The following is a 25,761-nucleotide window of genomic DNA, read 5'->3' on the forward strand; positions in this document are numbered from 1 at the left end:
GTTTCCTTCATCAATGATTTTCGATTGATAAAGAAACATGAAATTGATCTGAATCGGCAACTTTTCCTCTCATCCTTTGCATATCGAAGTTGCAACAAAGAATTTCTCTTTTTTTCATATTCCTTGCAAGACAAAAGATGAAGATGTAAAAGTTGATCAATGATTTCTTTTTTTCTCCTCACAAATCGCAATCATCATTCATCTTTTTGATCATCTTTTTTCTGTCACTTTTCTCCTTTTTTCTTCTTCTTTTTTCCTTTTCGCCAATATCATGAATTGAGCGGCAATGAAATCTCCAAGTTAACCTTTCATGCTGCTGATCTCATCATGAAAGTTGATGAAACTGATTGAGCTTTTTTTATTCTTGCAATGTCCAATGTTTCTGCTCTTCTTAATTACAATGATTAATCTTGTTTGTTAGCATCACATGAATGCTGGAAATTGTTATTTACATTTGGCGATATTTTTAGGATTAATTTTATTCTTCTCTTTCCTCTCACTCCCTTTGTAAGGTAGTCAATTAATGTTGATTAAGCTGATTGGAACAGCTTCTGGTTCAATTCCCACGACATTTTCATTGACAAGTAAACGAAGAGAGAAAAAGATTTAGCTCTGATTTTCACTTGAAAAACAGATAATCTCATTTTATTAAGTCACATTTTCACTTGGTTCGGATTAACTGTAAGATTAGTTAAATTGATTCGACTATTACAATGAGAAGAGCAAAAAGTGATTTCAACGATTCAAGGAAAGTTCCAGTGAAGATGTTGCTGATAATGATGAAGAGAAAGAAGAAAGCAAAATGTTGAACAAGGATTGACCATTGCGGTTACAAGGTCAAGGTTCTTACATGGACTTATAAGAGGCTTACCTTGAACTTGTTTCATCTTCTCATTGATCCAAAGTAACCAGAAAGAGAAACGATGAGAATGTTGATGACGAGAAATTCAAGTGTTTCGACTTTTCATGTAAAAAAGAAACATGAAAGAGTTGAAATGAAAAGGTAAAAATAACAGCATTTTGGGTGCAAAATTGGGCAACAAAACGTTGAACCTGAAAATGATTGGTTAATATTGGGAAAAGAGGAAAAAGAAAATGAAGGAAAAAGAGAAAAATTTCTTTTCCTTTTTTTCACTCTTCTTTGGGTCAAGAAGGAGGATAAATATGATCATCTTTAATAGCCTGTTGATAGTTGGAAAGGATTCATTTCTTTTACTTGACCAAATAATCTTCAATCAATAGAAACATCTTTTCATCTTTACTCTTCTCTTTACCATCTTTGGTCCACTTTTGTCCACTTTAACCAGAAATGAAGAAACAACTTTTCTCTTTTTTTTTCTTCCTTCTCTCAAGTTAATCATTCCAACCGCAACTCAAAACTTGAATATAAGTGAACAATCTTGAGGTTAATCAACATTTTAATCGATAATTTATATTCTCATAATCAGATTGGAGTCACAAGTCTAACAGGATTTTGATTCTTTAAACATTTAATTTCGTGTTCTTTAATTAAAGTCGATTAAAAGTTGAGATAAAAATGTTGTAATAAAAGGAACCCAAAATGAGGTTAAAAATGTCAATTTTATCAAAAAATTGAATCTCAAATGTTGAAACAAAATGTCAAGTTGAACCAAATGAGGCTGTAAATCGGCGGAAAAGGCAATAATTAAGGAATCAATAATTTACAATGTAAATATGAAGAGAAGGAAAAGTTGACCGAGAAAAGCATTTCGATAATAAAAACTCCCAGCAAACTGTCTCTCATTTTGTGCTATTGATTATGATAATGATAACTTTTTTTTGTGCTTAATTTTTTTCTTCTCTGCCTTCATCCCATAAGAATTAATCTTGAACAATCTTTTTCTCTCTTCTTTTGTTCTCGTGATTTACTTGATCAGTTTATTCAAAAGCTGTTATTTCAATAAAAAGCAATATCCAAAGTAATATTAATACCTCAACCCAATTTAGTGTTTTTTTTCTTCTCTCTCTTTTCTCTCTTTCTTCTGATGCCTGTTACCATTAATGAGGAATAAATGTTATTAGAAGAAAGATGATGAAAATTGAGACAAGAAGAGAGAGGAAAATAAGTGGGAGGAAAAGAGGAGGAAAAGTAACCTTGAGTTTGGGTGCTCAATGTGCTGTAATAACCTGACCGGTGTCTTTGATTCTTGGCCGTTTTGGGCTTCTTTTAGGATTCATCTTTTTCTTCATCTGTTTGGTTAACTTTAATTATCGAAATGAGTTCATCCGAATTATCCCAATTGAGAGCATTCTTTTTCTCTTTTCCTGTTTACTCAGTATAGAAGCTGACCAGACTTGGGTTGAGACCCAGGCAAACACTTTCAATGATCAAAGATATCAATGCTTTTTCCATCATTTGTCCTCATTTTGTCCGGCAACAGATTTGCTTTGAATAATTAACTGCAACAATTGATCGATCATTTGTTCAAGATTCATCATTCCATCAACCAATTGTGCTTTTTTGCCCTTCTTTTCCGGATTTATTGGCTCGTCCAATTTGATCAACTTTGGTATCAACTTGAATCTCGAGCTGAACATTTTGCGCTTCTTTTTGCTCTTGATTAATGAGTGCGATTATTGTCACTTATATGAATAGATTGTTGGTTAAAACGAAGAAAAGAAAAGTTTAAAATTAAACGATTCATCAATGAATGGTAAATTCATTTGAATGGCTTGATAACAAGAACTTTTTCAATATTGTTTGATGAAAATCAATTTAACTCGAAGAGTTTAAATTGCGAATCAATATTGATTTCAATTTTTCTTTCATTTTCCTTTTTCTCTAATTTACCCTGAAAAAAGTAGAAATAATCCATTCTTAAGAATGAAGATTTCTTGACAAAAGTCTTGAAATTCATCCAATTCAGTCACAATCTACTTTCAAAGTCTTTACAAAATGTTACAAAATTTCATCAATTTTCGTGGTTTGACTTTGAAAGGGAAAAAATGAACAAAATTGCAACTCATTACTAACATAATTACATTGTATTCATTTCAAGAGGAATCAGAACTTTACTCAAAAGACTTCAGAATAAATTGTCAGATTGAGTTTAATTGATTAAAATCAAAGTGAAAGCAGTGAAACAAAGAGGGAAACACTGAAAAAAAGGAAACAAAAAAACTCGATAATTAATTTTCTTCTTTACTCTTTTCAGGTTCCAATTTTTGATTACAAAGCAAAAGTCAAACTTGGAAAATCGTTATCATCAATAAACCAACCAGAATATTTACCTTGATCTGAAAAGGTGAAACAACATCAAAATATTTCTTCCTCACAATTGTTCCTCTAAAATTATATCAACTTTAAACTGGAAGAAAGCAAAGTTATCCAATAGCAAATTAAGTTAATTGGTAAGTTTCCACTCTTAATGATTAACAATTTGATTAACTATAAAAAAAGTTAGAAACAAATGTTTTTTTGGCCCAAACTATTGACCTATTAATAAACATATTTGATTGATGGTCAGTTGATTACAATAATCAAATGGACAAAGAAAAGGCAAAATTAGTTCAATCTAATTAAAGTTGAACAAAAAGAGAGAAAAGTAATTTAACAAATTTTTCCCAATTAATCAAACTCTTTATTGATTGTGAAGGAAATTTAATTTTTTGCTGTTACTTTCATTACAATTTTTCATTTTCAATTGTAATTTGTTTCGCGATTTTTACTCACAATTAACTTTGTTCATTTAATGTTTACCTTTTGTATGATTTCAATCAAAACTATTAATTGTTAAACCTTCAACAAAAGAGGGAAACATTGCAAGGTAAAGTTAATTATCAGATTATTACAATTGACAATAATTTGTTAATCAAACCGAATGAAGGTAACAATTGATTTTTTAATGTTTTTTTCATTTTCTCAGCTTTTTTTTCTTGCCATTCAAAGGTAAATTAATGGACCAAATTAACAGCTTAATTAATGTTGATAATAATGATAATAATCATTATTGGCTTCAATGAGCTTAATTACACTTTTAACAAACTTTCCACTTTTATTACCTGATGCAGTTAATTATCACTTTTGGTTAATTTCATTTTTCCTTTCTAATTGTAATTAACCTTTAAGTGTTGATTAAATGTTGCAAAAAATGATTAGTTTAGAGAGAATTAAAAATTGAGAAAATTTCCATTTTGTGATTAAAGTGTTAAGAATAATTTTAATTGAATTGAAACTTTTTTGCAAAGAAAAGTGGAAAAATTGAAAAAAAGTTTAAACAAATTAAAAGTAAAATTGAAGGATTAGATGAAAGGATGAGGATGAATGTGAAAAATATAATCAAATGAAAGCTTAGCAGAAAGAAATTAATAAGAAGGTTATGAGGATGAAATGATAGAAATGAAAGAATATGTATAATCTTTTTTCTCCTCTTTTTTACTCCTTTTCACTTGATGAGGATGATGAGGATGAAATCTCCTTGACTCAGCCTTATCATCATTTTTTGTGTTCCCTCAACTCTCATTATCATTAGGAATTAGAGAAAAGTATAAAAACTCTAATATTGAGGGAGAAGTGGAATAAATGATGAGGATGGGGAAAAGAAGAAGAAAAAAGATGAAGAGAGTTAAGAGAATGCCCTTTATGGATTATTTGCTTTCCTCTTCATCATCTATGCAAAGCAAGGAATGAACAAGATGAACAAAAAATTAAGATGGTGGTTTGGGTGATAAGATGAGGAGGAGAGGATAAAGTAATGAAAAAAAGTCTAGAAAATAGAAAGTACTTTTTTTACTAAATGTATGGATGATTAGGAGGAAGGATGATGAGGATGGAAATGAGAGTTGAGAGAAGATCAATAATTTGTATCATCAATTATAAAGAGAGAGAGAGAGAAGAGGATAAAAGTAGAGGGTTAAGAGGGAGGAAGAGAAGAGTTTTTTATTTCTTTTTTGGGTGTGAGTTAAGATGATGATGAGGATGAGGAAAGTAAAAAAAATTGTTGATGTTCTACTCCATCTTGTTTTTGGTGGCGAAAAAAAAGACTTCTTTTTTTGCCTTCTTTTCTCTCTTTTTCCTCTTCATCTACATTTTACTGTTGAACTTGATTCTTGAAAACTTGATGAGCTTTTATCATGTTACAGGGAATTGATCTGATTCTTGTTTTTGTTTCCGAGGCAATTCTTTTTCTCTGTTTCATTCATTCTGTTGGTGATGTTTATTGGCTCTTCTTGATTTACTTTACTTTAAAAGAATGACCAAAGAATCTGATCAACTTTTTATTTTCCATTTTCATCTCAACTTTTGTTTTCTCCTTTGTTAGGTGATTCTTGACTTTTCCCTGACCTTTCAGCTTTTAATTGTAACCTTGCTTTGTTCTGGGTAAAGATAAATTGGTTGAGTAAATGAGAGAGGAAAAGGGAACGATTTGCTTTTAATTAATTACAATTAGAGTGAAACAATTGATGGTTGTTTGGCATTGGAAGAAGGTTTCTGGGATGAGTCAGGGAGGAAGAAGGAAAAAAAGAACATTCTTCTTACATGGAAATTTCCTTTTCTTCAACTTTAAGACACAACATTCTATTTGTTGTTTCGATTAATTTTACGATTCTTTTCCTTTCCAAATCGCACTATTCTCTTGATTTTACTCTTTTCTATCTTCCACTCTCATCTTCATTAGCATCATCTTTTTCATCTTTTACCGCCTTGAGCAATTGAACCAAGAAAACCATCACAAGGTTAAGACTTAATGATAATCAATGATCTTGCATTATTATAGCAAAAAGTCAGGTGAAAAAAACTCCCAGCATTTGGGAGGAAATTTGAGGGATGGAAGAAAAAAGTTTCAAGAAAAAGGTAAAAGAAAACTGAATGAGTGCTTTCAATCAAGAAAATGAACAGAATAATAAAAATATCGAAAATGCTCAAATTACGATGAAAATTCGAATCGAAACTTTTCCATTGAATTTCCATCTTTTTTACTGTTATTCACTTTTCCAATAGTGATGAGAATTGCGTTTTGGCTAAATATTGAAGGATTCAGAGGAAGAAATATTTTGAATAATGAAGTGATTAGAGATAAGTAATGAAGTACAGATTCTGTAAGAAAGAGAATCGAGTTTTTACCATGGAAACCGTTTCCATGTAATTTTGGGTCTTGCAATATTTGCTGGTTCAGTGATGATCCAGTTTTCCATCTTGATTCATCTTCTCTTGGGTCCTTCATTACCGGGTAACACTAATTAAGAGGAAAGTAAAAACTGTACAGGAAAAGAGAGGAAAAGTGAAATGAAGATGGAAACAAGTGAGATATGTAATGGTCAATTTGTGCGTCTTTCAAGTGAGCCTTCATCTTTTGCCTTCTAATGAAAGAAGATGATGAAGAAGAAAAAGGATGCAAAGAAGCTAAATGGAAAAAAGATGAACAAAAATCGATATGAAATGAGATGAATTAAGAAGATAAGATGAAACATGGTCAAACAGGCTTGACCATCAGTCCAAAAAAAGATCAACCTTGTACACAGAAAAAGGTAAATTCATTCATATTCATCAACCTCTTTTGGCTCCAATTTTTTTGTTGAAAAAAGTTAAAGAATCTCAATTTGATGGCATTTTTTTGTTTGCATGTTTACTGACCAGTAAACAAAATGTGATTAAAGGTGTTGATAAGAAATGAAATTGATGGATTTAGAAACAGTGTCAATGTGATTTTGGATGATGTTTGTTGATGTTAGATGTTTTGTCAATGTCCAACAGCTTTTCCATTACGGAATAACAAAGGGAATCTTTTATTAGAAGATGATGATAATGATGATGAGAGAAAAGGGAAAGAGAAATGGTTCTTGATGAAGAGGATAAAAGGAAGGAGAGATGGGAAGATGAAAATGATGGACAGAAGAAGAGAAAAGTTTGATTGGGTTTGAGGGTCGATTATATTGGATAGCATTTTGAGGATAAAATGTTTGACAAAACCAATTGTTAGTTGCATTAATTAAAATCAACCTCACAAGTTTCATGTAACCATTAAACAAGCAACAAGATGAAGCAAAGTGATAAGACAATCATGAGAATCATGAGAAGCCTTTTTTCTAGACTTTTTTCTTCTTTTACTGACCAATAGAATTTTCAGTTTTCCTTTCAATTTCAACCCTTTCCCTCTTCTTTCAACTTTTGTCTCAACTTTACCTTAAATCAGATCACGTTCACCTCTTTTTCCCTCTCTTTAATCATTCTAACATGTTTCATTCCCTGTTTATGAGTTTATCATTTTTCGGACCTTTTTCTGTTCTTTGTGGTTCCATTACAAGCACAAGTATCACAAGGTTCATCATCAGATTAGAGATGAAAGAAAATGAGATTTAAGCATTTCAAGTTGTGAACTTTTTCGAGTTTCCATTTTCCTGGTTTTCACTCAAAAAACTTGCTTTTTAGCGATTCAACATCATTTGTCTCGAGCGTACCTTGGTCTTGTCATGAAATCCCCAGAGTGACACAGAAAAGATATGAAGAGGAGGAGGAAAACGATGAGAAAAAAACATTGGTTTGGGATAAAATTGATGAGGAAATGAAAAAAAAGAAATAATATTTTCTTCTCTTTTCACTCTTATTTGGTGAACTAATTTTCACGCCTATTTGTCCCTCCTACAAACCAGATTCGGGGGTAAAAATGGTTTGCTTTTTTTTGTAATGAAAAGAGTATAAAAAAAGAGAAAAAACCAGAAAAAAAGTGGGTGAGCTGGTTGAGAGTGAGCTGATTAAATGATGATCATTATGATGAAGGGAAACTTGAATTACATTGTCAGCAGTCTGCTGTTGAATCGTAATTGTTGAATAAATTGTTTAAAATGTTGCGAGTCGATTCAAGCCGATAGATGGTGCTTAAAGTTGCTTCTTAAAGTTAATTTTTCACTTTAAAATGTTTTTTTTGTTCAAAGGTAAGAAATGGTTACCTTTGTTTGCATTGCATTCCATTATAATAAGTCTTTTGTTTTGCCACTTTTCTTTCGTTTTTTTGTCTTTTTTCCCTTTTTTCTACTTGCAATCAATTTCATCTTTTTTCTTCTCTTCTTTTTGCTTCTTTTTTTAACATTTCTTTTGTCTAATTTCGTCTTATTGACCATTGAATGGAGAGTGAAAGAAAATGGGAAAAAAGCGTATTTATACAGGTAAAGAGAAAGAGGTTGTTGTTTAAGATATTTTAACACAGGAACTCATTTTAACATAAATAATCGAGTAAAAGTAATCAGTTAAAATGGATTGAAGGTGCAAGTCGAAATGTATTGTTGGCCAGTTTTTCAAAGCTTTTCAACTTGCATTGAGAATCTTGTTAGAGGTTAAATCGGTCCAACAAGATTGACCATCCAAGCATAATGCACAATAGAGAATCATCTTGAATCGAATGAGTGTGGATGAAAAGAAGTGAGAAAAGGAAGAGAAACGTTGAGACAGAAGGATGATGATCAAGATGATCAAGATGATAATCAAAGGTCGAGAGAAATGACAAAAAAATCTAAATAGAGAATCGAAAGAAGGCAAAAAAGAAGATGAAAAATGGTGCAAAGACTATTGATTTTGTTTGAGTCTTAAAAAGTAAAGAAATGATAATGATGATGAGGATGACAATGATGTGTTGAGCAAAGCAAATTGCAACAGAAGTAAAGGTGGGTTTGGTTATGATCCATTAAGGTGTTTAAATAGGGAATGAAACATGAATATCGAAACTCGAGGTGTAAAAAGAAATGCTAATAAGTCTAACCTTGATCATCTTAGCGTATTCTTTTTCTCTTCTCCATCTTCCTTTCATCTTCTTCTTAAGCCAACATTTTTCAATATTTTCTTGTGCTGGACAAAAGGATGAAGAAGAGAGAAGGAGAGAAAAGAGATTCCTTCATTAGCTTCTCTTTTATATTCTTTTATTTTTTCATCATCATCTTCTTCTTCTTCTTACCTATTCAAGTCTCACCAGTATTTAAACAAAGCTTAAGCCAAAAAGGTCGTAACGTTTCGAAGAGAGAGAGAAAACGTTTTAACAATTGTTTACGCATCTATGGAGGTGAAAGCGTCAACTTCCCAATGACCATTAAAACCTTGTATCAATATTCAGTTTATTTTTATATTTCTCTTCTTCTTTCATTTCTTTTTTTTCTGCTCTTCTTAAGATGTGATTCTTGGGAAGATAAAGAGCGACTCTGTGAGAGTAACAAACTATTGGAATGCCAATGAGAAGCAAACAATATGATGATATTGACAAAGAGAAAAGTTTAATTCTTTTTTCCTTTTTTTCTGTGTTAGTGACACTCATTGCTTTTGATTTTACTATTTATAATTTCAATTGAAAGAAGACAAAAAATATGCAAAAGATAACCAAACCTTTTTGCCAGTCTTTCTCTCTCTGTTCTCATCCCAATCATCATCTTCTTGTTCATTGCATTTTGTGATTATTTTTATGCTTACCTTGTTTCTTTCACTTCTCAACATTTTACCTTTTCTTCGAGCTTCTTCAAACTTTTCATTTTTACATCAATAATAGTAATGTTATTTGCATATTCAAAGAGAAGCTTATTTGTCTCTAATTATTTTCTCCTTCCATTATTACTGTTATTATCATTCAAATGATGCATCGTAATTGTTTCGAGACATTTTCCTTTTTCATATTTTCTTCTCTCTATTCTGCTGATTATTACGATTAATATTATTATATTTTTCTTCTTTCTTTCATGTTTTTTCGTTCTTTGTTTTCCATGAATCAATATGTAATTTCATTTTTGATATGACAATCGAGGAGAAAAAATAGAGTCAATTTTTTGTTCTCTTTTCTCTTTTGCTTCTCTTAGCCAATACTCATTGATCAACATTATCCAACCTTTGAAGTAATTGATCATCATGCGTTATTTACATTGAACAATCAATTGGGAATAATCAAGAAACAAAAAAAGTTAAACATTAACAGCAAAATATTAGTCATGTTGACGAGTGTTTCAACTTTGCATGTTACAAGTTTCGACAGGTTGCACTGCCAATACTTGCTAATGTCGAGTCAAAAAGTTTTCAATATTATGTTACAATTTAGATCAACTTGAGGTTATTTTGCATTTATAATTGCAACAATTGTTTGCTTATGATGACTAAAGCTTCGATACTGACATTTCACTTCAGGCAATTAAAAGTTCAACTTGCTCATGGTTTAATTAAACTGACAATTGACAATATCATTAGCCGTTCATTTTGCGATAAAATTCATAAAACTTTGACTAATCGTCACAACAATCATTAAAGTTGATCCTAAAAGCATTCATTTTGAGCTGAGCAGTTGAAGTTAACTCTAACAATGAACAGTATTGTTGTGCATTCACAATTAGTCAAATTAAATCTTATATTTATCCTTAACAATTATCCTTGATTAACTCAATTCATTATTACATTATTAAAGTTAGTTTATTTCATTCAAGCGTTCATGATTAAATTCAATGCAGATACACAAGATAGCACTATTTACCGAACCAACGAAGAGGGTTGAAGACAGTTTAGACTCGATGAGAATATCAGTTTTAAACTCAAAACTTTTCATTGGATATTTTGCCTCATTGTAACAATGGATAGACTTTTGATAGTCAACTCTTGATTCAATGTTCATTTTAATTTCTCTTGAATAACATTTAAAACGGACATTGCTACTTAACTTAATAATTGGCATATTTTTTTGTTTGCCAAGATGAAAGACAGAGAAAAATGAAAGGAAATGGAAGAAAAAAAGTGAGAATAAAATGGTGAAATTAAGTGAATAAAAGAAATGCCTCAAGGTTTAGTAGTAAAATGAAGAGAGAAAAGAAAACGATGATTATGATGATGATGGACGAAAGATGAGAACGAAGGCTTGTAAAGATCGTCGAGGTAAAGGTAAAGGTTAGTTACCTTTACTGTTTTTGAGTATCAAGGTGAAACAAGGAAAAAAAGAGAAAGAAAAGAAAAAGAAGAAGAAGAAGAAGAAGAAGAAGAAAGAAAAAGAAGAAAATTGGTAAAAATAATGTCACCAAAAGAAGAATAAGAAAAATATAAGGTTAACCATTATTGTTATTTTGTACCTTGATAAAGTTTCTTTATTATAATGATAATAATAATGATAATCTAAGATCTTTGTTAACATGTTATTCCCACGAAAGTGTAATATCTATTTATAATAGTTATAATAAACATTGACAATTCTTATTGAACATTATTTGGCAAATTTTTCAAATGAAGCAACAGAAAAAAGGTAAAGGTAAGAGCGACAAACAAGGAAGACAGAGTTGCCTTTTTTTGGGTTCATTTGTATCTAAAAGAATGGAAAATGAAAAGAATAAGAAGAAATAATTTTCCGATGAAAAGATTTGAAAATGAAATTTGAAGAGCAAAAGAAGAAAATTGAAAGATCAAGTTCAATAGTTAATTGGTCATCAATTTGGCTATTTTTGTGTTCAGACCAATTCAATTGTCCAGCAAAAAAATTGAGCAAAATTTAAATTGAAACTTGTTTGCTGGCCATTCCAATTGAAATGATAATCGTCATAAACATGAATTTGCCTGCGCCATTATGCAAACCAATAATCAAGGAATCTTGAAGAAGCTTAAACTGCACACCTCAACATTGCACTTTGTTAGCTGATAATCACATGTAATCTTGCAAATCAAATCAACTATGCAACTGATTATTGCAATTTGTGATTTTCAACCAGCATTAAGTAGAGGAAAGTTAATCACTTTGAGTACAACAACATCAACAAGTGTATTAAAGCTTAAATCAGAAGATGAAACAAGTGAGTTACAAAGAAGAAGAAGAAAAAAAAAGTTTTTTTTCATGATAAATGAAAGGTACAAAAACTGATGATGATAACAATGATAATGATAATAATAATGATAATGATAAAGGTCAAAGATCGATAAATTGGTAAAGATATGCATAAGAAAAATGATTGAGAAAAAATCATAAGGAAAAGTCACGATCATTAGACAAGTTGAGAATCAACAATAAAGATGATTATTTTCATCTTCACTCATCATCCGATTACAATTGCAACTGGAAACACTGGAAAATGTCTTGGATAACATCATCTTGTTGCCCATCATTTTCATCATCTTTACCATCATCTTTATCTTCATCTCCATCAATTGGTAGTCAAATGAATTATCATTTCACTAAACTTGTACTTTACCTTTTTTTCCAGTGATTAATGTTGATACTCTCATGATTGACCATTGTTGGTCAAATGCACGATTTACAATTGGAAATTGAAATTTTGTGAAAAATGAATTTTGGCAGAAAAAGTTTGTTCGACTTTTGGAAATGTCTCAACGACTTTTTGCTTTGCTTCATTTGGTGTCGAGTGTAATTGTCCTTTTATATCAACATGTTTATCAATTAGTCGATTGATTAATTTCTGGGTGCATTAATCATTCCCATCTTCATCATTAGTCTTCAAGGTTTACACAATAAATACAAAAGTTCTGTGTAAACATGATTTTTGTTTGTTGCTAATGACAACGATAATTTGTGCTTAGAATCTTTTCTTTTTTCTGCTCCTTTTGCTCTCTTGTTCATATTATTATTGTTATTATCATGATTATTATGATTACTATTATAATCATTATTCCACTTGATTGAGAGAGAAAATAATCACTAATCAATAGATTTTTATCGTGACTTTAACTAGATGCTAATAACTGGTTATCTCAACGAAACACGCAAAAGAAACTGAAAAGACGTTTTTTCTTCTTCTCTTCAGAAAGAAAGAAAAAAAACATGAGAAATGATTATCAAGATGATGCAGGATAAGGATGATGGTGATGACAAAAGTTGTGGTTAATCAGTAATTTGAAAGGGAACAAGAAAAGAATGGTGAAAATGAAAATGAAACTGAGATAAACTGATAATTAGAAGAAGAAAGAAGTAAAACTTTAAAGGTAAATTATGTTCATTTGCTTTACTCTTGTTGGTCAATCTTAACAGATGAATGATGAAAAAATATGAGTAATTTGAGTAACTTTGACAATGTAATTGGGTTATTATTTGCGTTCATTTTTACTTCTTCTTCTTCTTCTTCTTCTCCTGGATGTTGCTTCTGTTGGAATTATTCTTAATGAGAAGTTCTTTTTGTTCTCTCTTTTGCACTTTTATCAGAATCATCATCATTGTTTACTTGGGAAAGAAACTAATGAACAATAATTTAGACAAAAAACAACAACCAAAAGGTCACAATAAAGGTTGACCTGAAAATTTTTGCTCTACCTTCTTTAGTTGGATAATCAATAGTCAAAAGATGAAGGTGATGATGATGAGCAACAAGATTAATTTTATCGTAATTGTTCAAACTTCACCATTTAATGGATTCAAATCCATATTAGCTTCTTCTCATCTTTACTGTAAATTCAGTTCTGCATTTTTTTATACTTACTTTGTCTTTCTTCTTTCTCTTCATTATTACATCTTCAAGATGGAGATGATGATGAGAGGAAAGATACTCAATCAATCAATGACGAATAGAGATTGAGAGAGGATTAAACGATGGAGATTAGTTGATTATTTAAGGTTCTCTTTTATTCTTCTTCTTGTCTTCTTTTGATGCTGCTTTTTTTCATCATTTTCATGGAGTCATATTGCGCTCTCTCACTTGATCCACTTGAACTGGGTACCTGAAGAGAGACAGAGAGAGAGAGAGAGAAAAAGAAGAAGAAAAAAAAGACAGAGAAGTGTGAGCAAAATGATGGCCAAAGAAGAAGAAGAAAAAAGTAGCCAAAAAAATCAATTAACGATGAAAGCTTTGGGAAACTGATGAATGGGTATTGGTTTGACCCTTAAATTGTTGGATGTTGATTGAATTTAGTAGCCACTGAAAAGGAAGCAAAACCAGCATCCAAACTCAGCTTCATGTCTCAAGAAAAGGAGCCAGTAAAGAAGGGAAAAAAGAGATAAAATAATAACAACAAAAAACAATAGTAACCATAGAGACTGAATATTCCAATTGAGATTCACCATTAATTCAGCTATTGATTGATAATTATCCTTTGATTGTTGATTTTACTTGAAACTTTTGGTCAAACTTTTCTTTACCTTTACAGCCAAATATCAATGTATATTGGTTAACAGATTAAAAGGTAAAGAAGCGATTAAAGGTTGAAGGAGAAGTCAACTGAAAGAAACTGTAAGCCAATGAAATAGCCAAATGGCTTTGATTATTATTAACCATTTGCAGAAAGAGGATTAAAAGGAAAGAAATTAAAATGAATAAAGAAGAAGAAAACAAATTAAGGTAAAAGGTGAGATGAGAAAAGGTAAAAAAAGGTAGAAGAAGAATGAGAAAGAATAAGTCACAAGAGTAAACAAGAAATTGCTTGTCAACATTTGCTTTTCGCTCAATTCTGTCCTCTTCTTTTCTCCCAATCTTCAGCTTGTCTTTCGATCCATTTCATCTTCTCCTCATCATCTATTCTCAATCCATAGGAGTTAAGTTAAACCTTGAAACCATATAAACGCTTCGTCAATCTGCTAGAAATTAGTTTGAAACATTTTTCTACAAATTGCTTTGGCTTACATTTTTACCTTTTACTGCAAGACCTTAATGGCCACTAAAGAGAGTCAAAGGTAACAACAACAAAAAAAGACGAAAAGCGTTCAAAAATTTTGGGTGTAAAGCCAAGTTCCAAGTTTACCTTTTTGTTCACCAAAAAGCACTCAGGGTCAGAAAGAATTTGAAAAAAGTGAATCTTTTTTTTGTTTCCCTTTCATTGCCTTTGGGTCATTGGATAACCTCAAAATTGTCAAACGCTTGGTAAAAGGTGACTTTAACAGCTCAACTTTTCTGTTGTTCATCTTTTGTTTTGCTTTTAATCTCATTCAATCAGAACTGGCTGATGAACAAAACAAGGTAAAAATGTTGTCAACCACATCTTACTTGGTTTACATGGTTACATAGACATGGTAAAGATGTGAAACAAGGTAAACAGTACAATATCAACAGTAAAGGTGAACCTCCTTCTCATCATAATCATCACCTTTCTCTCGTCATACCTGATGACAGAATGTTACGCTTCAATGTTTACCTTTTTATTATTCAATCTTTTTTTGCCTTCTTCTTCTCACCTTTAAACCATCAATTGAAACAATCATCAGAGCTCATTATCAGGTTCAATATCAGACGCCTGTTTACCTGTCAAAGTACGCGTAACAATCACGTAGCTTCCATTTAGACAAAACCTCAGAACTTTTTTTTCTCGCAAAATTATTCCAATTCAAATTTTCCTTTTGTTTTCATTTGCTTTTCATCGTTTCCAATGTTTACCTTTTGTGAAGTTTTTTTCAATTTAATAAGCAAATAATTTCAGTGTACATCAACGGATATCAATTATTGTTAAACGTTTCGTTTACCTGTTTAAATGTGTCATTTGGAATGCAACCCAATAATTGCAACCCATTGAGTCGAAATTGGACAAAAGTTGAATTCAGTTATCATTTGGTGAAAGGCAATAATTTTCATGATAAAAGCATTTAATTTTAGCCTTTTGTATTAGACGCTTCTGTTTACCTGGAATGATGAAAATCAAAAGGATTTATACTCATTGTTTGGTTGAGCAACATTTGAAATGAAATTTACACAGAATTATCATTGTAATGGTTAAACATAATTTCAATTGAGTTTCATTCAATTGGATGAGAAGCTGCAGAAAAAAAGGTGAAAACAAAGGCAAATTCAATTTTAAATTCTGATTAAACAAAATTTTCCTTTTCAATTTACTTTTTTTTATCTTTTCATTTTCTCATCATTTTCAATATTTGTCTTGTTCATTAACTTTGGATGGAACCAGAATGAAAACAAACAGAAAAGATTAAAAATTGAATTGAAAATTGAAAAGAAATACTTGATAATAGGTTTTGGTGAAGAAAAAAAATTCTGTAATTTGATGCTTTTCTGCAAACTTTCCAATCGAAGTGCAAACAAAGTCTCAGGAATCAGGATTAAGATTAGCAAATTAAAAATAGAAGAAGAATGAAAACGATTAAAAAAAGTGAGATTCAATGAACATTTTTGATGCGAAAAAGATTAACTTGGAGAATCTCGCTTTTCACGATTTAATTAACCATCGAGTTGGATAATTTTGTGGCTTAATTAATGAGATTCACTTGTCACTTAACCTCATGTTAACACATTTACCATGTTATTCATTGATGAGAGTAAATAAAGATTTTCCTTGTTTCTCTTTTTCCTCTCTCTTTTTCACCCTGCAACTGATGAGGATGAATACAATTATGCAAAGCTGTTCATCAAGTGTTTCCTCAATAATTAATGGTAAACCTAATTAGACTGGAATTAACCGTTGAAAGGCAACATTTAATTAGTCAATTAATCTGCTCAATGAAAAGTTCTGTTAACATGGAAAGAAAAAAATGATCGATAAAAGCGACTCTATAATGAAGATGAAAATGATGCAAATGAAGAGAGTTGATGAAAAGGGAGTTTAAATACTCGAGAGATTTTGCTGCTTTTACTATTCATGAAGCACTCATTGTTATTCATTGAAAAGAGTTAATCTCATTAATTGTCTAATTAACTTGATTACATTGTTTAACTACACTTGTTGAAGTTGGCAAAACACTTTTGTTCATCACTCAATTAACCATTGAACAGGTTTACAACTAATTAACAACATTATCCATTCATTAATTAATCTGATAACATTTTTCTTCTTCCTTTGTGTTCAAACCTTAATGGCTTTACGAGCCATTGATGCACCTTTATTAATTAACTTGAGGTGTGTTCATCACTTAAATGTTAATCAATCTCAATCTCTAATTAGTCAATGAAAAATTGCATCTTTTTCTTGAACCAGTTTTCCGTTTCCAATGTAACATAATCAGTCACGAATTTAATTGTTGAGCTTTTTTTTCGGCTAAAATTTAAAAAATCCTTTTGTGTATTCAATTGAGTTTTTTTGCTAGCGAAATATTAATCTTAATTAAATTAATTAAATGTTGATTAAGTGCAATGAAAGTCAATCAAAAAGGTAAACATTTTTGGGTTCAATTGTAATTTTGGTTTGTTTCAGCTCTTTGCTCGCTGCTTTGGAAGCAATTTTCTTGAATTGAATCACATTTGAAGTTAATAATACTTGTTTTTACCCACAATTGCAATTAATTTTTTTCCGTTTCTCTTTGCAAACACTTTTGATTGACACTTAAACAAGAAAAGATAATTAACTTTGATAATCTTAATTAGTGGATTTTCAAAGAGGCTCCCATGTCCATTATAAATAATAGTAATAATAATAGTAATAAGTCTTTGTGAAGTCTTTGTCAAGGTTACACTTTGTATGAGAAGTAAGATGATGATGAGGATGAAGGAAGACAAAAGAGGAAAAAAGTTGATGGATTTGGCGAGATTCTTTGTTCATTTAATGTTGACCATTACAGAATGAAAATAGCCAAAAATTAAATTGGTTAATTAAAGATTCTTGTGTGTTAAGGTCGGTTATCATTTTAACCCAACCCTTATTAGGATACAATAAGATAGATAACATTTCATGCTTATCAACTTATCTAATATAAAGAAAAATGAAATGATGGTTAAGATGCTGCTGCTGTTGCTGATGATGATAATGAAGATAATGGAGATGATAAAGATAATGATTATGATGATGATTGAGCTGACATTTACAAGGGAAGATGCTGATATGGTTATCAAAAAGAGAAAATGAAAAATCTCAATTCTTTTGCTCCAATGGATTACTCATTTTGAGAGGTTCCAATTAATTGGAGTAATCTATTCATTGACAATTTATCATTACAGAATTAGATGAAAGTGTGCAAAAATAGAATTCAAATTAAGCCAAAATTTTCTCTTCCATATTCCAAACTATTCTTCATAAACTCCTTTGAATATTCATTTCTTGTTTTACTCAAGCATCTTAGTTTCTAATTGGTCAACAATTGAAATTTATGAATTGATTTGATTTGATTCTAATAGAGTTTCGCTTTTCATAAGCTGAGATTGTGAGCACAATCAACTTGACTCCGAGCTGTCTGGTTGTTTTGCATTATCATTGTAACTAGAAACTTGAACTTGTAGTAAATTTTAAAGCTCGGCGGTCTCTTATGACTTAAAGTTGATTTCAATTTGGGCTTTAAAAAGTTCAACACTTAAATTGAAATCTAATGAAACCTAAGCTAACCCAACCTAACCTGATTACTAAGCTTACAGTTTTTACTTTGAACTCTGAGTCTGCTTATTCACAAGGCTGATTCATAGTTGACTAATAAAGTCAGCTTTTGGTTAATCAACGGATCCTTTGAATGGCATTTGATGAATCAAAGTTGATTTGATTCTAATTAGCTTCCCTTCAGAATGCCGTTTAAACTGGACATTTATTATTACTTAATCCCGTCATAAAATCAAATGAAAAAGTGACTGTAATTAAGTGTTGAAACAAAACTGATATTGCGTGAATGTTGATAGCATAAAGCGCAATCAAGTTAATCAAAGGTGTAATTGAACCTTCACTTTTACCTCTAATTGTTTAATGTTAATTCATTACTTTTTACTTATTTATTACATTATTATCATTATTTTAACCATTAACAATTAACTGATAAATGCTTTTTTAGCTTAATTTTTCTTCACTTTTCTCTCTCTCTTCGCTCTCGTTGTTGTTTTATTCATGTAAACTCATTTCAATTATTATTTCAGATCATTTATTCAACTTTTAACGACAATGATTAAGCTCTAATCGTTTCTGTTAATGATGATTAAAAAACATGATTATAATGGTGATTATCATCTTTTGCATGCACACATAATAACCTAATAATAATAATGATCACAAATGACTATTTTTTTCATTATTATTTGTTTCTTTCTCAACCTATTTTTTCATTCAATTTCAATTGTTATTGGATAAATAATTCAGTAATTTATTTTTTTGCAGTTTTGTTTTCAACCTTTTGCTTTATATTACAGATTATAATCAATAAAGCCAGACAATTGAGGTAAAATGTGGTAAACACACAAAAATAATATCAATATAATTAGGAAGCAAAGCAAAGCTCAATCAATAACATGATTAATAATTAATTACAATTGATTGTTGTACAGATGCAGAACAAGCAAATCGAGAAGAGTTGAAAAAATCAAAACTCAATTGTTGGGTGAATGTAAATTTTACAGTTTAATTGATTCTTGAAAAGTCGAAGAAAAGTAGAAAAAGGTAAAATTCAAGTTCGAAAGAGTTTCAAGTTGTTCCAACAATAAAGTTGCATTTAAATTGACTTTACTAATTGGATCCTTGACTGTTATAGAGAAACAGAGGAAATGATGATTCTGATGATGAACATGATGAGCATCTTTGAAATGAGCATAAGTTTACCTTTGAGCAAGAAACGAGAAGAAAAGAAGAGCAAAAAAGTTTATCACCAAATTACTGGTTACATTAAATTTAAAGTCTAACTTTGTTAGGAGAAGATGAAAAGTCAGGGGAAAAGGCGAACAAAAATAATAACTTGAATACGTGAATATTGTCTTCTGAAACAGGATGAAATGAGTTATCGTAAATGATTGTATCGTGACGAAACAAATGTACATAAGTTTGGGCAAAATTCAATAAAGACAATTGACGATGTTTCAACGGAAGTATCATGAATGGCACTTTTGCCTCGTTAATTGCAACCATTATGATTGAAAAAAGGTTTTCCATCTTGAAACGTTTTCGCATGAAAATTGATTGGAAATTCATTTTCTCTCAAATGCATCAGTTAATTAAGTTGAAAAGTTGAAATAAAAGCTTCTTATCATTTACCTTTTTTTGCTGCCTGTTAATGATTCTAATGACTATTTACTTATCATGAAATCCAATGGTGAAAGTGTATCAACCAATATTCACAACTTTTCCACTTTCGTTTCCAAGGTTTTTAATGAACTTTTTTCTCCTTCTTTTTACATTAGGACAACGATAATAGTAAATATTATCATTTTCAAATTATGATGGAATAATCATTAGAATCATTTTTACTTCTCATTAATCTATCATCAACTTTTTCTCCACTTGTTCGACGTTCTCTAAATGAATATTAACAATCCAATTAGACGATAATATTGATGACATTATTTGTTCAAAATAAACATTGTTTCAAGGGAAGGAATAAGGAATCGATTTTTTCGACTTCTCTTCGAACTGTTTAAATCAAATAAAAGCTTTCAAATTATCGCTTCGTTTTCATCATCATCTTGTTGTTAATGTTTTTTCAGTGGCAATTAAAATATTGTCATTACAAGGGAATTGACTTTTGCTTTGTTTTTATACTCTTTAACTTTACCTTTGACTTTGGATCGAAACAATTTTCTTTCACTCGTTTCTTTGCCTCAATGGTTCAGTTGTTGCGTGCCAATGGATAATAACTATTCAATGGTTATATCATTTAATAAGCTTGAAAACGTATCATATTATTAGTTTACGGAAAGAGAAGGGAAAATTGTCAAGAAAATGAAATAATTATTATTATTAATTATAGATTGCAGATTATACATGTAATCAATTTCAATGGAAAATAATGATTCAGATTTTTAACTGGGAATGGGAAGTTTGGCGAGATTTATTGATAGCAACATAATCATTAGTTTCTAGTAATTATTGTTTGCCAAGAGAATGGAAGCGAAATTTTCATTCAAAATCTTTGTGATTTACTCGAAATTTTCTGTTTTTTTAGTTCGATTTTCAAGAATATAAATCAGAATTTCGGACAATTTTTTTCAGAAAATTTCAAAGAAAATTGGAAAATCTCTCGAGCTCTGCCATTTTCGCAAAGTTTTTTACTAAGATTCAAAAACTTTCGAATGAATTGTTTCGATCGTTTCATGATGCTTTTTGAGCAATTATCTTTACCCGAAGCAGAAAATTTCCCGAAGCTACTTGTAAAAGTCATGGTAATTTTTCGCTTTTGAGTGTTTTCTTTCCGAGCAGAAGTTTTGCTCATTTGGATTGACTTTATGCAAAGCATTGCCACTGTTTGACTGTTTCACAGTTAATCACACAAATTGATCTTTACTGTTTGCCCAATATGCACTTCTTACCGTGCATTTGGACCATTTGTTAATGGATGATTATTTTTGACCAAAGGCTTTTCTCTCTCGATGATGGCAATATGTAAATGGTCATCTGGATACACAAATACAAAAAAAGGGAAGCAAATTTATTATACATCTTAACGCGAAAAGAAACCACAAAAAGAGAGAAAAGAAGCTCAGTGAAAGAAAAGGTTAGTTGATTAAAATCTCGCACAATTGCAATTGTCTTTATTTCTTTACTCTTTTGTCATTTCACTCTCTCATTGTCATTTTCATCTTCTTTCCCGCAGTGAAACTTTGAAACTGTATCAAGCAAATATAATTGCAAAAGGTTATACCTTTACCTTTTTACATGCATAATACAAAGAGAATCACGAATAAGGTAAAGGAGAGAAAACAATTTACTAATGAGAATATAATAAGTTTACCAACGAAGAAGAAGAAGAAAGATGCCTTTTTCCCTCATCTTCATCTTCCATCTTCTTTACCTTTTCTGATTCTTTATCTCTTTACCATTGGAACAGAGTTGTTGTTTTATTAAAAGCTGAAAACCACACAGTCAAAGGTAACACAGAAAAAAAAAGAAACAAGAACAGGTAAAAAGGTAAAGAAGAAACAAAACAAATGCTAAACGAGTTGTGAGCTTTGGCTTTTTGTTTCTTTTCACTGTAACTTTTTAGCAACTTTTGTTACCTCTTTTCATCCCAGCGAAACTAGAGAAAAATGAACAACAGAAAAATCCTTTTTTTCTTCATTACCTCCTCAACCTCCCTGCTAACCACCACTCCCACCATTGTTTTTCAGGTTTACTTTGTTTTTTTACGGCAACTTCTCATTTTTGGAACCTCTTTTTGTCCATTTTTATAGTTAAACTTTTTGGCCCTTCTTGTCTTCCCTTTGACAAATAACCTGAAAAACCTACGCTCTGGTTGTGACTATTTTAAGTTGTGTGAGTGAGTGTTTACTGTAAAGACTGTCATTTGATTAAATTTGACTTTTCCGCAAATTTTCTTGTTCTTTTTACTGCTTTTTCCAGGCTTACAGGGTTTCAACAATTATCTGATTAATGAGCAACTTTTTTTTGCTGTTTTGTTCATTGTTAATCAACACAAAAGATAATGATAATAATTTGTATTAAGCGCTTCAATCACATTTCCAGTGAAAAAAGCAGACTTGAGTTTCAATAACAATAAATGTTGAGTTTGCCGTTTGATTCATCATCATGATCATCCATTAGGAGTAAACGTTTTTGTTTCTGCATCATTTGATCAACTATTAAATTGTGAATTGAATGTGTTTTGAGTATCAATTGCAATTATTATTCTTATTATCGAATAAAAAAAATACGAAAAAGAAGGAAAAACAAAAACAAGATTTTAGGCAAAAACACACACACACCTCAAGTTCTGAAACAGAAGAAATTCTGATTCCCTGAGAAATCTGTAGTCACGTGACTGGAATACAAGTAAACCCAAACACACACACAGTTTATCAACACGTTATTCTGATAATGAAAGAAAATCTGTAAAATGTTTGGATGAAACAATTGAATGGAATCAATTATTTTCAAAATTATCATTTTAAACAGTTACAGTAAAAGCTGCAAAAAATCATTTTCTCAATGAACGTTTATCCAAATAAGATAAACGTTGTGATGAAAAAAAAGAGATGCAAGATGAAGATGAGTAAAGAAGAAGAAAAAGAAAACACAAACAAAGTCTAAAATACCCTGAGGATGAATCCTATAAAAAGCATGATGAATGGTCAATTAGTTTGATGAAAAATTTGCTTCTCACCTAACCTGACACAAAGTTTCACTCCCCTTAAGAAACCTACCTGTCTTCCTCATCTTCTTATCTTCTCTGTACCTCATCTTTCACTCTCACTTAACCTGCTTCCAGGAGCCTTTAAAAAAGCCTCATCAGTCCCAAGTTTACTTTCATCTTTACTCTTCTCCTAATTTTCATTATTTCATCTTAATCTTTTTTCCATCATTTCTCCATCCTTTTTTTCCTTGAAAACAATAAACTTACCGATTTTACTGATTACCTGAGAAAAGTAGAGAAAAAAGTTTTAATGATAATTCAAGAGCAAAAAGAGCGCAACGAAATTCCAAAGGGCGTTAAATGATTACATTAATTCAAGTAGATGATAACTTTTCTTCAGTTAATCATGGAAACCCATGGAAACGGTGAAATTCATTGATGAATGAAAAGGTAAAGAAGAGGATGAAAAATGGTTTATAATGAGAGTTAGTAAAGCGAGTTAAAAAAAGGAAGAGAAGAAGAAGAAGAAGAAAATCTAAAAAGAATGAACAAAATAATTGAAAATGCTATTTTTTGCAGTAAAAATAAAGTGATATTAGTGAAGTTCAGTGATGATGATAATGATAATGATTATGATGATATAAAAAAGAACTGAAAGGAACAGGAAGAGAGAGAGAGAGAAAAGTCAAGAGAAAAGTGGGAGTTGAGGATGATAATGATAATGATGAAGATGAAGGAGGAGGTTGGAGTTTGATGATGATTATCATTGGCAAAAAGAAAGAGACAGTAACTGGATAAGGTGTGGCTTTGGGTATTAAATTAATTGAATCAAAGTGTAAATAAGAGCCTCCTACTGTTTCTTCATCAACTCCTCTTTTTACCTCTTTACCTCCTCTCATCATCATCATTTACTAATTGATATAACACAATATTGAAACAACTAAAGTTAACCTTTGATGACAATTTCAATATTTGTCTTTAGTCAATAACTTTTGTCATTCAATTTTTTGAAAAGTTAATTTGTTTCAATTATTTTCTTCTTTTTGTTTTTTTCCTTCTTCTTCTTCTGAGTTTCTTGCTGATTATCATGATATTCAAATTGATGGGTAACCCTGATGGGTGACCTCATCTTTCATCATCAAAAGATGAATATTTTTCTTTTCTTTTTTTCTTTCTCTCTTCTTTACTTATTCGTGACTCTGAAGGGCAGGGTAACTCATCTTCACCATCATCATCAACATTATAATTATACCTGTTGTAATGAGTAAAGAAATGCTTTTCTGTAATTAAATTTCAATCAGAATTGGAAAAGCATTTTTGGAAACCTTCATTTCTCTCTAATGAAAACCTACGATTTTAATGAGTTTGATCAAGAATCAAAATTAAGATCAACTTTTCCCAACATTTCATGGTAATCATGAGAAGGTGGATTAATCAACATTTCCCTCTGTTTATTAAATCTGTGTCAATCATTGATTTTTTTCCTCTGTTGTATCATGAATAGGTAAATAGAAAGTTGTTTTTTCTTTGTCAGATTAAACGATGAAAGGTGAACTTATTCAAAGGTTAGAAAATGTTTGAGTAAAGAAAACTTTTGATCATCATTTTGATTACCTCGTTCATTTGAGTTGTAAAAGCAAATTAATGGTGATTGGTTCATTTGGAATACGCATAATCAGTTGAATTTAATCAGAAGAAGCAGAACCTTGGAAATGATGGCGAAAGCTCAGAGTAATTCAGCTTCAAGATGAGATGCAAATTACAAGCTTAAAAACAGAGTCTAAATAAATTACAATTTTTTCATTTTCTACCCAAAAATATGAACTTATTGTTTGAGGGAAAAGACAAAATTTTTGAAAATATTAAAAGAAACCCAAATTGATGGTAAATTGAACAGAATCACATTTGATGACTGATAATGAAAGATTATCCAAATTGGAGAGAAAGAAAAGAGGAAAAGAAATGTCCAACAAAACCATTAAAATCAATAATAACCTTTACCTATTGAAGAGATTTTTGCATTTCTCATGCAACGTGAAAAGGTAAAAATGGGTAGAAGAATAAAAATAATGACAATAAAATAAACTAATACTTACCTGTACCTTTTGTCTGGAAAGGTAAAAAAGATTGAAAATTGAAGATGGCAAAGATGATGATGAAGAAGAAGAGAAAAGAGAAGCAGAAAAAAAATAAAATAATGTAAAGTAAATCAAGTTGATTAAGAAAAGCCCAAAAGTGAGAAAAGAAAGAGACATCTGTCAAGATATTTGCTGTGAATTTAAGGTAACCTTTGTCTTGATCCTTACCTTTTATTTGTGTCTAGAGAGAGAAGAGAAACAAGGAATGATGAGAAGGAGCAGTGAGATGACATGAGGCAGGTCATTGGCAAGCATATTTGTTACCAAAATTTAAGTTTCCTTGAAAAAAAAGGCTAATGTATATTGGTAAGAAGTTCAATTGAATATTTGTTGTTTAAGAATAAGATGATGATGAAGATGAAGATTGTTAAGCTTAGAGAGAGCCGAGGGTTAACCTCATAAATGGGAATCTCTTTGCTCTCCACTAATCTGCATCTCAATTTTTCTTAACATTTCTCTCTCTCTCTTTTCTCATCTTCTCATCTTCTCTTCTCTTCCCTCTCTTGGACAGACTTGTTTTTCATCTCACTCCAATCAACTCTCCTTCCTCTCTCTCTTTCGACTCTCTCTTTTGTCTCCCGAGGAAAAGTTGCTCCTCAGTTTCAACTTGAACGTCAAACAAGTCACTAAACCTCAACTCACTTGAAGAGTAAAAAACATCATCATCATCCTCATCAACAACATCTTTGTTTTTTCCTCTTTTTTCTCGCTCTCTCTATCATCTAAGGTCAAGTCTAACCAAAGTAAGCAACGAGCAAGAAAAAAATAACATTGATTTGTGCCAAAAAAACAAAATCTAACCAAAAGTACTTTTTTTT

The 25,761-nt window shown here is 30.7% G+C and overlaps 1 protein-coding gene across 4 annotated transcripts in view; it reads left to right on the plus strand.

The window, feature by feature from the left end:
- Positions 1 to 25,761, plus strand: part of zfh2 (Zn finger homeodomain 2) — a 64,563-nt gene that overhangs the window by 18,915 nt on the left and 19,887 nt on the right. For 2 of the 4 annotated variants that reach the window (XM_015940346.3, XM_025160187.2), the window contains one exon: positions 3,177 to 3,372. The gene's annotated coding sequence lies outside the window, so the exon portion shown is untranslated. Of the gene's footprint in view, positions 1 to 3,176; positions 3,373 to 25,533; positions 25,750 to 25,761 lie in introns of those variants that run through there. The other 2 variants (XM_015940348.3, XM_089266303.1) reach the window with 2 other exon arrangements.

This window comes from Tetranychus urticae, chromosome 1, assembly GCF_039701765.1.
Source record: "Tetranychus urticae isolate SD_2017Ah chromosome 1, NJAU_TeUrti_SD_1.0, whole genome shotgun sequence".
In the NCBI taxonomy this organism is placed as follows: Eukaryota; Metazoa; Arthropoda; class Arachnida; order Trombidiformes; family Tetranychidae; genus Tetranychus; species Tetranychus urticae.